The following is a 17925-nucleotide window of genomic DNA, read 5'->3' on the forward strand; positions in this document are numbered from 1 at the left end:
AAAAAGTCAGTCTGACAAGATTATATACTGCATGATTTCTACTATGACATTCTGTAAAGGGAAAAATGTGGAGATAGGAAAAGGATTAGTGAATATCAAGGGAAAGGAACGAGAGAGAGGAATGTATAGTTAGAATACAAAAAATTCTTAGTGCAGTGAAAATACTCTTTATGATTCTATAATGGTGGATACATATCTTTATACATTTTTCCAAACCCATATAATGCAGAACACCAGAGGAAACTCTAATGTGGACTATAGTCTCCAGGTGATTATGGATGTACCAGTGTAAGCTCATCAGTTGTAACAAAGATACCACTTTGATAGAGGATGTTGAATATGGGAGAAGTTATGCATGCTTTGGGGGAGGAAACATATGGGAAATCTCTGTACTTTCCTGTCTATTTTACTTTGAACCTAAATTTACTCTTAAAAAAAACTTCAACAAAATAAATAGAATAAATCCTCTGCAATACAACAACGTGTGGGCAAAACAAAATATGACTGTAATTCAGAGGTATTTGTAAATTACCAGTTTAAAATCTCTGATTTAGAAGAGATAACAGGTTCTGAGAGAGAAAGCAGCACTTGCTTCGATTACTGGCTTTGCCATAAAATCAGTATGTTTGGGCAACTGTACCTCAGTTTCATCACGTTTTCAAGGGAATCATCTGCTCTATGTATGCCTTGAGCTATTCTGTTTTTTTATTAAACAAATAATAATTCTGACCAGGGAGAATGGAGACAAGATAGTAATCTTGTGGAGTGCATTCACCAGAGAATAGCTGAGCCTTTAGTCAGTGCAAGTGCATTATGATCCACGGATACCTACAGCAATGTCATCAATACTAAAAAGTGCTTTTATGCATAAGAAACACATTGTATTATTTGTCTGATCATCTGATTTTCAGGGAGTTGTAGTTAATGAAAAAATAACCATTTTATACAATGTTTTTTTTCTGCTTCCAAAGCCGTGTGATTGGTCCAGAGAGAGCACAAGATTATGCTGAGCCAATGAGTCCCTTCACCAGGATTCTGAAATTAAGAAAAAGAGAATGTTTATCTGGCATTAAAGTTCAGGAGCTGTTAGAAAGGCCAAAGAACCACTAAGCAAGAGAAGAGAAAAGAATGAGACGAAAACAACAAAGTATAAAGGCAAGTGCTGGAGGATGTAGGATCTTTGACTTTTTCCTTTTGTAACCCAATGTCCATTCAAATAATTGTCCCTAAGTAGATAGGTAACATATATATTTTAAGTAAATTAATGAATGAATGATATAAATTACCATGCATAATTTATATCATAAAAATTATAATGCATGTGTCTCATGCCTGTAATCCCAGAACTTTGGGAAGCCGAGGTGGGCGGATCACCTGAGGTTGGGAGTTTGAGACCACCCTGACCAACATGGAGAAACCCTGTCTCTACTAAAAATACAAAATTAGCCAGGTGTGGTGACACATGCCTGTAATCCCAGCTACTGGGGAGGTTGAGGCAGGAGAATTGCTTGAACTCAGGAGGCAGAGGTTGCGGTGAGCTGGAGATTGCACCATTGCACTCCAGCCTGGGCAACAAGAGCAAAATTCCGTCTCAAAAATATATATATATATATAATGTATAATTTTTATTTTGCCTCATCATAATCAAAGATTTCCATCCTTTTTACCCTTTTTTAGAATCTTATTTTCTATACAGAACCAATTCTATATGTTTTAGGTGTGGCACATTCCCTTTCCACTGCTGGTCATTGACAAAAGCACATATTCCAGGCCAGGTTAATGAGAAGATTTGGTCTATCTATAAACATAATTTTTCTCAGTAAGAGTTCCAGCTTCAGGATGATTTGGACCAAGCAGAATCAGGTTATTCACTAAGAAACACATTGCTTTGTTTGTCTGATCATCTGATTTTCAAGGAGTTGTAGTTAATGAAAAAAATAACCATTATATACAATGTTTTTTTCTGCTTCCAAAGTCATGTGATTTGTCCAGAGAGAGCACAAGATTATGCTGAGCCAATGAGTCCCTTCACCAGGATTCTGAAATTAAGGTTTGCTGCATTAATAGTAATAAGTGTGTTAGCTTAGTGCTAGCTGAGGCATTTGTTACTTGTATGTAGAACCAGTCTGGGAATTAAGTGAATACAGTGTAAGTTGGACAAAATGATAGGTGAACAAACCTTTAAATTTATATCCCTGAATTCAGCTATTTCTAAAACTAGATCTGTTATCTGGCATGAATCAATAAGTTCTTCCCCAGCTTAAATTGAATTGGGTTTCTGTCATTTACGTAAATGAGACCTTATAACACAAAAATTATTTTAAGAAATGTAGAAAGTTAACATATTTTGCTTATTATTCAATAATTACTTTTCTTTGATTCTAAAAACTTCCCCAAGGCAAAATTTCCAAAGTACTTGAAGTGCTGAAATGTGTTACAAAATTTTTCACTCATTCCATTGAGAAGTACTGGTTCAAAATATTTGAAACCTCAGCTCTGTTTCTTCACTCCAAACAACATGCCACTGGAGTTAGCCACTCCAAACAATATGCGTTCTAAGTAAAAGAAGTGGCAAAACACAACTTCACAACAAGTCCTCAACCCTCCCTTTCAACCAGATTATCATACCAAAAGCTCCCATTTTAGAGATTCTAGAACCATTAAGGTATATTTATTTACGAAACTACCCCAATGAAGATTTATCCATTCAACCTATCGGTTAACGATGTTTGTTCAGTACCTATTATTGTGTGCCATGCATCATGTGGGGCTCTCAGGATATAAAGGAGAGTAAAATAAACTGCCAAATCCATGGGAATCATGCTAAAATAAGAAAGATGGGCAAATAAAAAAGCAATTGCAATACATTGTGATAGAGGTTATAACGTTATGTTTACAGGGGGTGTTTCATAGGAAAATGTTTTGCCATCCTGCAGCAGGGTGTGTGTGTGTCTGTTTATTTGTGTATGTGAGTTTCAATAATGAGCCAGTCTTCCCACATATAAGGTATTGCATAATTTTATATAAAGCATTTCTGGAACTTTTATTTATTTTTGATTACTAAATAACTGAATATTCCCCCAAAGACCTAGGAGACAAAGCATAACCAGGGAGCACATGTCCCCATACCTGTTTAGTCACGAGATTTCTTTTATTGTCTAAGTTCAAGTTAATAGGCTGAGATTCATTAAGCCTTTTAGAATTATTAAATGTAGTGGAACAAAGATTTTTGATGTATATATTACGTGATTATTTAAAAATAAGAATATATACTTTTATTACCAAATATTACTTATTTTTAGAATTTTCCTAGAGTCATCATTTTAAGAAAAGTACATTGTTTCAAGCACTCTTTTTATCTTAATGTTAACACAATATGGGACAACTTCTAGGAGAATTAATAGCCTTTAGTATGTGATCAACAAAGAGGACTGGTTGAGTAATTGGTCTCTGTTCATGAATAGAAAGTCTGTGGCTTTGCAGATGTAGAGACGTGGTCCAGAGTTCTGATCATTAAAATCAGAGGGGTATGCCCATCCAAGATTAGGGCCATATTTGATCTATGTGGCCCAGGTGGATTCTGCTTCTCCTGAGCAAGGTGGAAGGAGTCCTTGAATGAAGCAAGAATGCCAACTAACATTAGTAAGCCTGGACTGAAGCCAACGAAAAGAAAAAAATGGTCTCTCCAAGATGCAGTGGCAAAGAAATTTACACCCTAGGACATGCCACCTATTTAATTTCTTTATCTGGCAACTCTACTTTGGCAAATTATGATGTTGGAATATGTCCTGCCTTTTAATAGAGTATGCATGTGCAGAATCTTTAAAACCTGTGCATGCAGTGTCTGGAGTGCATTCTCACTGCACCTGGCAGAAAGCTCCATCTGTTTCATGTTGCCTCAGGCACTGTCCAGTTCCCTCTAAGCTCTCCATGCATCAGTCTCTTCTTGCTTGCCTTACAGCATTTCACTCTCTCACACACATCTGGTTTCGATGATTCCTCCATATTATCTTCATGTGATCATGTAGCTTCTCTACCTGCTAAACCCCTTTCAATTTAAAAGAGTCTCACTAGAGAATCTAAGACAATATTCTAGATGTGTTTAGCAATAAGGAATAGAAATGAGTATGCATATTAGCACTGAGAAGTGATGCATTAGAACCCTTTTACTGCAAGCATCACTAGTGCATAGAGCCCCAAAAGCTATAAGTCAAAATATAAATTACACATATAACAAAATCCTAATATAAAGTAGCATGAAAACAGATATTAGCCTATCTCACAGAAGCCACGTTAAGAGACTGAACAGTCTGTGATGACAATGATAGACTTATAACCATGAGCACTTGTCACCATCCACAGATACAAAATGTATAGTTCCTTTTTTGGCTTTACCATTGACAGTTCTTATATAAGTTAATTAACCTCTGTGACACATGACTTGCTACCTTTCTATTTCACAGTAAGACTTTAAAGATTTGGATGAACATACATTTTTAAAGCTTTGTTTATTAAGTAGCTAACATCCAAAAATGGAAGATAGAATATAAAATAATGAATTCCCAAGTGTGATAATCAAATATATTCCATTGTTGATGACTTTACAAAGTAGTCATTGATGGGAGAATTTTTTAAGGTTCTGGTTACTTGTTTTTTGTTATTTGTTAAAGCAATTCCGAACAAATATCTGTATTCCTTTATTAACAGATCTCATTGGATACTAAAAATATTCTGATGAATTTGAATCACTATAGCAAGAAAATAAGTTTTTACCTAAAAAGAACTAGCAATGATTTACACTTACATTTATTGATTGATATATATTTGCTTGGCAGAAAACATACGTTGTGTTTAATCCTGATCTTACATTTGGAAATTTGAGTAGCTCTACCTTGAGCCTTATTTAGGTTAAGTTTTATTCTTAAAAGCCGTAAACAGCTTCTTTCAACATGTATATTCAAGGTTACTAGGTGAAAAAATAAAAAATCCATAAAATATTTTCTTCTACAGTATAATAAATAGAAAGTGGGGGAAAAGTGTTTATTTCTAAATATAAAACTTTAATTAAAAGTGGCCATAAAGGCTTTTAGAAAAATATGCAGAAAATTATTCAATGTTGCCACCTTCAGGACAAATTTTAAAATAGCAAGATAGCAGTGAAGGGCATAAGACTTAAGATTTTTTTTTTTTTTTTTTTGCCATGATTAAGTATTTGCTCTACAATATTGATGCATACTTAGGCTTTTTAAGACAGCTAAACATCTCACTTTTAAAAATTGTTCTTATATTCAAATATGTGCCCGAAAAACTTCAACTAAAATATACTTATCTATTAGCTCCCTGTTGATAGATATTTATTTAAGAAACACTGGTTGAATATTACTATATATCAGGCACTGTGCTAGGTGCTGGAAACACAAAGATGACTTAAACATTTGAAAACTCTCAAGAAGTCTACATTCCAAGAAAGGGAATCAATACATAAATAGAATATTCCACCAGCGTGGTAAGTGTTCTCATATATATAAATAGACAATTGTGGGAGAACATGAGCTACACACCTTAGCCAGGAGAGTAAACAGAAGGACAACAGGAAAAGTCATGCTGCAGGTGACAACCAAACTTAGTCTGTTATTATAATAATTTTGAGAAATAATTTAGAGTAAAATTATCTAAATTGTTTTCCATTTGCTTATTTCTATTAACCTAAAGAAAAGGGAGGGAGAAAAAAGAGTGCTAAAAAATAGAACAATTATCATGGAGATAAAGTTCTGTGAGGTAAATTATTGCATAATACCTGATGTAGATATTTTCTTACTTTTTTGTTTCCTTTTGCTGTCCTTTAACAAAGTTCCAGCAGAGTCTTATTCATAGAGCAATCCTGGGGAAAAAAATACATTGTCATTCTCCCAGTTCATATTCTAACTACAGACAATACAGCAGAATTGTAGGTGCTGAGTTATTGATTGGCAGATGCTGTCTTTCTCAAATGCTCCACAAACAACATTTTTTTTTCTAAGATACAGTACGATCTTAGCATTTCTTTCTGTAAGAAAATCTTTTGTTCTAAAAAGAAAACTTGGTAGAAAATTTCTATTCCTACTATGTTACTATTGTTTTACATATATGCATATATAATTGTTACATCAATAATTTCTTTATGTATACATATATATATGTGATCTATGTATGCAACAGGAAAATTACATAACATATGAAGCCTGTCAAATGTCCTTTACCTGAAAATTTGCTATACCTCCATCACCCAAGGCAGGTTTTGATCTACTTTTGACTATAATACTTTCTCAAAAATGTCATTGCAAGATTTTTAAATTAAAATTATCATTATTATTATTAGAAATTGGATTATTTATATCAGAGAAAATTGTAACAGTAATGTTGATAGCACATTGATGGATAAGTCCTTAAACTCACCATAGGAAACAGCCTAATTTAAAGTCATTTCTACTCAAATTCGAATTTAAAGGAGAAAGAAAAGCAGGGGAGGGTGCTGAATTATGTCTCTCCTATTTTGGTAGAACAAAAAATAATTCAAATCTGAATAAAGTAATCTATATTTTCCTAGTCAAAGATCATCCAGGTATGCTGATTGGAATGCAAGCTGGTTATTTTTTAATTAGCTACTTATGAGGTTTCTGTTCAAGTTTTAACACTCTAATTAAAAACCTAACTGCACATGTAAGCAAACAATATTCCTCTTGAGGTACCATCTCTGAAAGAGAATTATGGATGGATGTATTTTTATCCTGGATTTAGCTTTGTCTTCCACGTGACCATGTCTTTCCTTCTAGAAATATTTACTACAGGAATAAGTTGTGCTCCAGTTTTATATGGCAAATGATGTAAATAATTTAACTTTAAAAGCCAACCTATACTGCCTCAGAGATAACAGAAAAATTATAATCATTCTATCACTTTATTAGTAAGAAATCATAGTTTTAGAATTGAATGGGTGATATGTGGTTACAAATTCAGCTTGTGTTACAAAAATAAGACTATTTTTTTACCATGATGTTATAAGCAAAGAAGTTTTAGCCACCAAAAAAAGTAGAACGTATGTGATTTTAAATTAACTATGTTATGTTGAATTAGATAAATTTATCTTTATTTAAAATTCATAATTTTCTATTAACTTTACCACAACTCAGAGAAAACCCTCATGGATAGGGTCTGTGTAAGACCCATGATAACCATGATCCAGTCCAACTCTGCATTTCCCCATGTGAGCATTCATCTGACATTTCTGCTTAAATGCTACTTGTTTATAATGGCCTCTAATTTTAATTTATAAAAGATGCTTAGTATTAAAAAAAAGTTTAAAGTTATTTCAAGTATTTTCCATGTTTGTTATCAAGAAGATTTAGTTCAAATCTTAGTTGAAGTCTCAACTTTGTAAGTTTAAAATATCAACTTTTTCTATTTGAAAAATAGAAATAAGATTCATTCCATTCAGAAACAAGATGAGGCAGATACGTATATAGAAATAAATGACATAATTCCATTTTCAAGATTCAGTTTAATGGGGAAGACAGAAAAAGTATAATATCTCACAAAGATTTATTTAGGTTATATGTGATAAGATTTCAGAAGCATTTTACAGACCTTCAATTCTGATTCAAAGTTATATAATTAATGTTGCACACAACCTATGCAACAATATAAACAGCTTAAAACACTTGCTGTATTCTATGAATCTCGTTTACCAGTTATATCCAAGCAAAGTATAAATACACTTCCTGTTTCCTCCTTCTGTCCTTGTTCTTGGCACATAGAAGCAAGTCTCCTTAGAATCCAAGGCTATCGACTTTCCTCTTCTACAGTTACAGCTTTCCTTGGTAATGACATCGGGGAGGTAACTTGTGCATACAAAGTCACCACCCCCACTCTTGAGCTTTCAGAGCTGCTGACACCATTTCCTTCTACTCACAAAACTCAATGTTAGCCCCACAGCAGACCAGAGCCCCAGAGCGTATTCACAAAGTGAGGCAATCTCCTCCACCAGAACATTCTTAGTCGGTTACTTGAGCCCCAAAACACTATGTTCTTTCTTATCCAGAATCTTCAGGATTCTAACAAAGGAGCTCTTTTCAATATTTTTATATTATTATTTATTAATTTTATTACACATACTGAAAAGTGTACACAGCATATATGAACAACTTAAAAATGCAAATAAAACATATACCAGCCTCCTGCTGGGTACATTCTATAGCTCCAAAGCCTGTTCTTTATAGGACTATATTCTAGGCTAGGTCTATCTCTCTCCCAGTGAAGAAAGAAGTTTCTAGGGCCAAAGGAACATTCTCACCCGAAGCCCAGGTGTCAATTTCTCTGGGCACTCAGAACCCTACAATTTCCTGCCAACGTGTTTTAGGTTTTTTGTAGATTTTCTATCAAGTTTTCTAATTGTGTTCAGCAGGAGAGTTGGTCTAATGCAAGCCAAACTGCCAGGACCAAAAGCTAATATCATATTTGGTTTGAAATTTCATAGTGGACGACTTTCATATTTCATCTATTTTGCTAGACTGTTTCAATATGGAACCTCATAGTTCTCCATTCATTCCTCGAATAACTTTTTTATAACATCATCCTCTCTATTTTCTGTGTTTATCTTTCTGAATCTCTTATTATTCAAAAGTTGACATTCTGAATAGGTCTTACAGTTTTCTACTATTTATTTATTTATTTTAGTTTCCAAGAGTTGTTTTTTCTTCATTTTTAAATAGTATTTTGTTTTATTAACAAAATAAGTTGTCTTGTCTCTTAAAAATATTGCTAATAATTATTCTTTTAGTTTTTTTCTTTCTGCCAATTTGGAATGTGAGAGTGTGTGTGTGTTTGTGTGTATGTGTGTGTGTGTTTGTGTGTGTGTGTGTGAATCTTTCATAACTGAAGCTGTATTCAGAAGTCTTATCATCCTTGGCTCATAACAAAGAGTGAGAGAATTAAAATCTCATTTGTAGTTTTGAGCATGTAAATTCAATTTGTCAACTTTGAGTTTCAGGAAAGCATGGAGTAGCCATGTAAATCATTGTCTAAAGTTTTGAGATTAAGGAGGCACTGTTCATATGTTAAAACAATATGCATAAACTAGGACTACACTGGACAAATCAGGTTGTATGTTGCTTCATTTGTTAGAGAACTCCTTATCTTTTGTGATCTTCTTTGAGACTGGTGAGATTCCTCAGATAAAAATCTTTATAAATCTTGCCTAGAGAGTCTGATTGACTGTACTTAGGGATATAGGAACAAAAATAAGGCTGACAGGTCTTTAATTCACATTCAGCATGGGGAAAAAAAATTTCACTTTCCTGTTCTGTAAATTTTACCCACAATCTAAAGTTTGTATCATGACCCAACTCCTTCAATTCAGAGACCATGTGATGAACTATCTCTTTCTAGTCAAACTTCAGGTTTTTATTAGAGATTATGAAGTCAGAGAATGTAAGGGTTTGACTTCTCAAGTAGCTTTCACTCTAGTGCTCTACATTTTACCTCATATCCAATTCATTTCCAGTCCTATATGTTTGGTTCCCTAAGTTTTTGAGACTTTTGCTGATCCTACAGTGTAAATCAGGATGATTTCACCTCTCCTTATTGCCATTGTGGAATTTGGCTTTATTTGGATGCTATGTCAATTAATCCTTCTCCATTTATATTATCTAGATATAATTTCTTTTACAGTCACCACTACCCCTATACTTCTATCCTTGTCAGCTTATGTATTTTTTTTTTTTTTTTTTTGAGACGGAGTCTCGCTCTGTCGCCCAGGCTGGAGTGCAGTGGCTCAATCTCGGCTCACTGCAAGCTCCGCCTCCCGGGTTCACGCCATTCTCCTGCCTCAGCCTCTCCGAGTAGCTGGGAATACAGGCGCCCGCCACCACGCCCAGCTAATTTTTTTGTATTTTTAGTAGAGACGGGATTTCACCATGGTCTCGATCTCCTGACCTCGTGATCCGCCCGCCTCGGCCTCCCAAAGTGCTGGGATTACAAGCGTGAGCCACCGCGCCTGGCCAGCTTATGTATTTTTTAATGTTCTCACTGTAGCTTTAATGGAGTATCAAAAGAGAAAAAAATTCAAAGTACACTCAATCTATGACCTTTACTTGGATATGTTCTTTCCAGGTTCATTGCTGATTCTGCCTCTCGGAATATGGATATAAATTTGAGGAATATAGAACATATTGTAACCTGATTAAATAATAAAGTTCTTCATTAAAAGTTTCATAGCCCTCTAACATTGAGTCACTTCATTTGCCCTCCTTTTAGAATTAGTACTTTCTCAAGTCTTAACCTGATGTCTTGTCAAGTAGTCCATGATATACTCCCCACACTCTTCAGATATTCAAGAGATTAAATACAGTTTAGGCTACAGTGAAGATCTCTACTTATTTTAGCAAAGTGTTGTTATACCCGTAATTCAGGTGATTCTCCTACAAAAATTATTAATTCAGCAAATATTTATTAAGGGTTTCTGTATGGAAACCATTGCATTGGTATCCATAATTCACAGTGTTTCTTCATATATTAGCAAGTAAACAAACTACTGTAAAGCTAAGAATTACTTGGAGACAACTACATCTGAGAATTAGGGTTAAAAGGATGCCAAGGACTAACTAGGCTTCATTTTGCAAGTGAGAAAACTAAAACACATTCAGATTTAATAATTCAGACAGCTGCACCCTTACTGGGAATTAATGAAGTGTCCTCGGGGATTTCTAGTCTGGTCAACCCAAATTGAAAGTCAATGGAGTAATTTAGGGAAATTCTACATTAAAGTAGAAAATCAATTGCCTATGGTATATGAGCTAGCATCTTGGGTAAAATATAATTCTCATGTTCAAGTTAGTCATCAAATCAGTTTTGAACACACTCCAAATGCCTTATTCTAAGCAGCTGCAGTCAGTGCTATAATAACACCACTCCTGCTGTATTAGCCAGAATGAAAAGGCTCACTTTAAAATTGCTCAGCCTTAGTGAAAATGGCAAAATGTTTAAAGTTATGCTGTACATTAGACATGGACAAAATTTCACTGCAATTTTGTCTGATTGAAAATTTAGGTAAGAATATTTGTTCTACTTTTCTCTTACAATCCCTAAATCGATAAGTTTCAAGCTGCATAATGTTCATCTGTTTCCTTAATGCCACCTTCTGATACCAGGTACTTTGTTGGATAGCCATAGTGTTGAATAAGTGCCACTCTTCACAGAGGTGCTTCAGTGCCACACACAATAGCTCCTTTATTAATGTTCAAACAAATGGATACCATGAGGCAAGTTTATTGTGCAAAATATGCTGGCAGAGGGTAAGGTGTTTGAAATGGATGATCCCTAGGTCACTTCCAACTTTCAGCAGCAAGTTTCTCAGAGAGTGTTGTAACATAAATGAATATTATCAAGCCTAGAAAGAAGCTAATGAAGTGCTCTTCATTAATGCTTCATTAAAATGTCTTTACAGATATATTGCTGTAGTATCTGCTTCTTTTATGTTATACTGTGCCATCCTAATACGTTTATGTTATACCCACATAATAAATTGTGTGCTATATATCTGCACAGCATAAATTTATAGTAATATGAATTGAAAGCAAATATTGTTTTACCACACAAACCTACATATTCCAAACATCATGGATATTTTTATAAGGACAAAACAAGTTCTGACAAAGTTGAGTTAATAAAGAAATGCAATGATGAATTTGAGAAATAGAGGTATCACAGGGAATGGTTTCTTCCCTCTAGGATTCCATGATATAGAATGAGAGGCTTCTATTTCTTTTAAAAGCAAAATCACTTGACTTGAAGTAAAGACAAATCCACAGTAAGCAGTCAATCCCTTGAGTGCACTTCATGAAGTCAAGCTGTCATGGCTGAGGGGTAGGTAGATGCCAAGTCAGCATGAGGCAGGAGCTTAGTGACCTTTAATTCCATGGGCACAAAAGACGTGCAGCTGGTTTCCTAACTCCATGGTTTTTAGAGATGAATGTTTGTTTTCCCTTCTGTGTACTGCAGCTGCAACCAGAGCCATTATCTGCCCCTAGAATATAGTTTTAGGCTTATTGCACAAATAGTAAAAAAAAAAAGAAAAGAAAAATATACAAATATTCAAATGTTTCCATTGCGATAGCTAAAAAACAGTTGGCAAATGCTCTTTTAAATTGCTTTTTGCTGCACCAAAAGTTTTGAGATGTTTGTAATTATGCAACACCTACAGAAAAAGTAAAGTACTATATTTCAGTTTATAAAGTATGAAACAATCAATCAATAAATGTTAGTGAATTTGTTAATCATCATGTACAAATTGTCAAGCTAATCTCTCAGCAGGATAGAATGCCATTTAAGCAACATGGACAAAGGAAAACAGAACTGACATGACAAGGCAATCAGTGAATTAGGGATGGTAGGTGCTTGGTGAAAGAAGATAAGAAAAAGGCAGTTTGAAAGATTGAACAAGTTTGAGGACCTGAGTTTTGCTTTCCAAACAGGAAAAACATCATTAGAGAAGAGAGCAGAAGTGAAAAAACACCAGGGCTTTGTGATGGGCAACGAGGGAGGAAAGCTAAAAAAGAACAAGGAAGTTTGAGGGGACCAGGGTCTCTATGTGTGTAAACAGCAAAAGATAAGAAGGAAAAAAACTGAAACTGAATTGGCATGTCCTGACCAACCAAAAGAATTTTTTGGCAGATAATATGATACCGTTAAAAGGTTTTCACAGAAAATTTAAGACATAATTAGAGCTTTGATTTAGTAAGTTCATCCTACTAATGCTGTATAAAGAGGAGTGTACTAAGAGGAGTTGGCAGGGGAAAGAATGGAAACAGAAAGCACATCTAGAAACCCCTGTAGCATTTCAGGTCTCCAGGAACCAGGGCTTAAACCAGAGATAGTTTGTATTTGAAGATACTAGAATTTATTGGTTAATGGCATCATGAGATGACATAGTGAAAATTGACATTGAGATTTTAAGTCTTACTGATTTAGAGAAAAAAAAGTCAAAAGAGAAAACTGTTATGAAAAGCAATGTAAAATACTGTTTACAGTCATAAGCTCTGGAGTGGAAAAGATCTGAGTTTGAATTGCAACTCCAGTGCTGACCAGCCTTGTGATCTAAAAGAACTTACGGCCGGGAGCGGTGGCTCACGCTTGTAATCCCAGCACTTTGGGAGGCCGAGGCGGGCGGATCACGAGGTCAGGAGATCGAGACCACGGTGAAACCCCGTCTCTACTAAAAATACAAAAAATTAGCTGGGCGTGGTGGCGGGCGCCTGTAGTCCCAGCTACTCGGAGAGGCTGAGGCAGGAGAATGGCGTGAACCCGGGAGGCGGAGCTTGCAGTGAGCCGAGATTGAGCCACTGCACTCCAGCCTGGGTGACAGAGCGAGACTCCGTCTCAAAAAAAAAAGAAAAAAAAACTTACATAACATCTCTGTGCCTCAGTTTTTGCATCTACACAAGAGGGCTAATAAAGTACCTATCACAAAGGGATGGCATGAACACAAAAAATAATGTATGCAAATAAACATTGCCTTGTACATTATAAATATGAGTCACTGTTATTGGTAATATACTATTTCAAGCAATACAGATTAACTTTATGTTTCTTGATGTTAGGGAAACTTATTAGTATTAAATAGGTGATTAGAATTGTGGCATTGTAGCTCTAATAGAAAGCAGAGAGAGATGTACAAATATTTGAAACTCTTGAAATCAACTACAGGATATCACAGGATTCTCATTTTCTAGCCTCTGAGACCAAATTTGGGCATGTTGTTTGAGTCTCTGGAGCTTTGCCATACCATATAAATTTGTGTACTTCCAGGCCTCAGTTTATTGGATATCTGACCCATGTGCACCAATTAGAGTTTTAAAACAAGAATTCAAAACTGGTTTGAAATTGGAGAAATCTTTGAAAATCACAGTCAGCTATATACGGATTCAATAACTAATGACAGGCAAACATACAACTTTTCGAAAAGGAAGAATGCTGTAATTTGAAAATTACAAATAATAACTTTAATAGTAATCCTTTGGAACTTTGTACAAAGGATAATTAAACAGAAGATTAGTGTGTGTGTGTGTGTGTGTGTGTGTGTGTGGTTATTTCATTTAATCATTAGGAGCCTGCATGGGTTCACTAATAAACAAATTTCAGACTAACTAACATCATTTGAGAATTTTAATGAAGTTGTATAGGAAATTTGAATTTTTTTCATAAACTGACATATTTGAAAGGCTTCATCAGACCCAAAAGAGTAATGCTTTATAGTAATGCTTTACTAAAAAGGCAAAGGTTGCAGTGTGAAAAAAAAAAAAAAAAAAGGAAGAGAGTTCAGGCAAGCATTGGAGTTCCAGGAGATACTGTATATGCAAACTCTAAAGCAAGCTTGTCCAACCCACGGCCCGTGGGCCTCATGTGGCCCAGAACAGCTTTGAATGTAGCCCAACACAAATTCATAAACTTTCTTAAAACATTGAGATTTAATTAATTAATGAATTTTAAATTTATTTTTCTTTTTTCTTTTTTAGCTCATTAGCTATGGTTAGTGTTAGTGTATTTTATGTGTGGCCCAAGACAATTCTTCTTCTTCCAAGGTGGCCCAGGGAAGCCAAAAGATTGGGCACTCTGCTTTACAAGGTCTTTTTCAACACACTCAAAGAACTTCCTATCCCTATTAAACCAAGATCTTTGCGATAAATCTTGGCTTTAGGAGAACTGGAGTCACAAATTGCCAGGATGTCTTTCTAATCAAATAGATAAACCAAGCTGTCTAACTGCTTGTGCTGAGTGAAAATAATCAACAAACAAAATAGCCCAGGGAGTTAGCAGAATAGTTTCAGAGTTTAAATTTTACTCTTCTTATTTTAACTAAGAAGTAAAGCCAAACATCCAGGCAACTCTAAAGTCTAGAGTTTTCCAGTATAGTGCATATCAACTCTATCCTACACACAGGTGAGAGGAGTTCACACATGGAGGATGTTCTAATTTCAACGATAAATTTGATGTTGTGTCATATTAAATTGTTATAAGCAAGATGAAGAAAATTCAATGAGATAACACTATGATTAGTCTGATTTATAGTTGGAGGGGTAAGTTACCCAAAAATGTCAGTTAGTGGAGTAAAATTACCTGGGAAGTTAATCCTGTTAATCAGTGAATGAAAGCCAGCAAAATAAAAACTGCGTTTTACAAATATAAAGTCTATGTTTAGAACATCTTAATTATTTGCTAAATAGTTAATGATCAAATCAATCGACAGTTTATGTGAGAGAAAAAAAATCTCAGTGCTTTCAGTGAATCAGTAGGTTCAATTTAAGTAGATATGACTTTATTTAAACACACACATCCCTATTTTAAGTCTAGTATTGTATGCAATTTCGGAAATTATTGGATCTATTCCACTCTGTCGTGGTTTGTATGGGCAACTGGTTCTATTTCTGAATATCAGAAGCATAACATTATGGTAACATCTTTATTCTATACCAGAGTAGGCTAGTCTAGACTAGGAATCCTTCACAGAAGAAATATAATACTCCTTTAAAACTAAGTATCACAAAATGTATTGAGTATATTTTAAAAGATAAAAATAAGTGTACAAAACTAAGTAGACATGAAAGGTTACATAGGGAAGCTTGTCTGCCTAACTTGTATTCCCTAGTACCCATAGCTTTTCTGCCACTACTGTCTAGTTTCTAGTTTCTACCACCACCACTTCCAGAGAGATTTTATGCATATACAATCAAATGCACATTTTGAACAAATGATCACATACTATATACGTTATTCTGAATCTTTTTTGTCAACATTTCAGTATATGTTGGCTAGCTTTTCATTATCCGTACATAAAAGTTGGTCTCATTCTTTTTAAGGGCTGCATAATATTGCATTGGATAGATGTACTGTAAGCAATTTAGCAACGCTTATTAATAGATTTTGTAGACGGATTACAACACTAAAAACAATGTTTCAACAAGCAACCTTTATAAATATTTCATATATCTTTCATTTATTGAATACTAATTTTTCTAAGTAGAATGTCTGGGTGAGAGTGAATTTCATCTTAAAATTCTAATCTGTATTTCCAAATTGTTCTTGTCATTGTTTTTACCCTTTCATACTATCATAAGCAAAGTACACAAATGCTCACTTTCTTTCATCTTGGCCAATAGAATGTTTTACAAAGTTTCTCTTTTTCAAAGTGGAAAATTGAATCTTGTTGCATTTTTAAATTAATGTTTCCCATACTTTCATTTGTTTAAGACATGTTCGTATATTTCTTTTGTGAAATCTTTTTATTTGCAGGGCTGGATGAACAACAAGAGGCAGGTGAGAAAAAGGAATACACTGATTCAGGTAGTGGAAAAAGTACAAGTATAAAGTATATGCAAAAGTCACATATATGTCAATATTTTTATAACATTAAGTGGGAAAAGAATAGTGGTACAAAATGAGGTTAGAAAGAATGACAAGCATCAGATCATGAAGAGTCTCATGTGTTTACTAAGTTATTTAGACCTTAGATTTAGCTGAGAGTGTATTTCTAAAGAATGCCTGGGATGCTTTTAAAGTAGTCTCAGGATGCTGCCCCAGGATCGTAATTCCACAGGATTAGTGCAGAAACCAAGAGCCAAGGGCAGATACTGGTCCTTTATGAGGTCTGCAAATCAATTCAATGGGCCAACATAGTAGTGTTTTGGGTTTTTTATTTGCTTGTTGTTACTGAAAAAAAAGAAGAGAAAAGAACAAAACAGAAGCAAGAAGAACAGGGAACAAAAAACAGAGGGAGAAAGAATGGAAGAAAGAAAAGGAGAGAAAAGAACAAGACAGAAAAGAGAAGACGAAAGTGAGGAGAGAAAACTAAAAAGAGAGGATAAAATATTAAAACATATTGCTGGATACATGACATGACTTCAATAAATATGTGTATAGACATAGTGAGTATGGGTTTTTGTAGACCAGTGTTCTAAGAAGTTATGAGAAAATGTAAAATGTAATTCTTGCTGTGAGCCATGGCTTAAAATGTTTGAACAGAGCTGCCTTAGCCTAGGTGGTAGCATTGAAGGATTTTAAACGTATGAATGGCATCTTCTTTTAATTTTTGATTCATCTGTCAGAAAGCCTATGGGCAAACAGCCACCTCTTTAACACATTGCACATACCCATGATCTGCGATTTTCATTTGAACATATTGAAAGCAAAATTCTTTAATTTGACATGCAAATGAGATTTCATATTTTATGAATATAAGAATGGCAAGTTTCCATGAGGGTCTTTTCTTATTCAAAATTTAATTAATTCATTTACTTAAATATATTTATCTAGTACCTGCACTGGTCAGCCCCAGGCTGCTTCAGCCCTACTCTCCCAGTTGTAGCCACTATGCCACTGCAACTGCATGAGACACTCAGAGCCAGGATGATCCAACAGAGCCCTTTCGAAACTCTGGCTCACAGACCACATGAGAGTTAATAAAATGATTATGCTTAATTTGAGCTACTCATTTTTGGTGGGATTCGTTAGCCAGCAATAAGTAAAGAGATATGCTGACAAACCAATAAACATATAATCAAATGATGATTAAGTGCTAAGGAAAAAAATTAAAGAAGAATATGGCTAAGAGGTATAAGAAAAGTGGGGAAAAAAGTACCATACTATAAAAGCTGGTCAGAAAAGACCTCACTGATAAGGTAATATCTGAGCAGAGTAAAGAATGTAAAGGAGAAGTCCTACATAGATTTAGGGAAAGAATATTCCAGAGAGAACATGTGGTAGATACTAAAGCTGAAGCCCAGAATGCTTGGTATGTTAAAGGAACACCAGAAAAGAGTGAATAAGAAAGAGGGTATGTTATTAGTCCATTCTTGCATTGCTAAAAAGAAATACCTAAGACTAGGTAATTTATAAAGA

The 17925-nt window shown here is 34.6% G+C and overlaps 1 long non-coding RNA gene across 1 annotated transcript; it reads left to right on the forward strand.

Annotated features, from left to right (window-relative positions):
• The first annotated feature begins 1971 nt into the window (after window positions 1-1971).
• LOC131383591 (uncharacterized) lies at window positions 1972-16804 on the forward strand. The gene is made up of 3 exons (XR_009213733.1): window positions 1972-2050; window positions 16321-16344; window positions 16750-16804. It is a non-coding gene; the product is annotated as an uncharacterized LOC131383591 (long non-coding RNA).
• The last annotated feature ends 1121 nt before the right edge of the window (window positions 16805-17925 follow it).

The sequence above is a fragment of the Hylobates moloch genome, unplaced genomic scaffold (genome assembly GCF_009828535.3).
Source record: "Hylobates moloch isolate HMO894 unplaced genomic scaffold, HMol_V3 SCAFFOLD_5, whole genome shotgun sequence".
Classification (NCBI taxonomy): Eukaryota; Metazoa; Chordata; class Mammalia; order Primates; family Hylobatidae; genus Hylobates; species Hylobates moloch.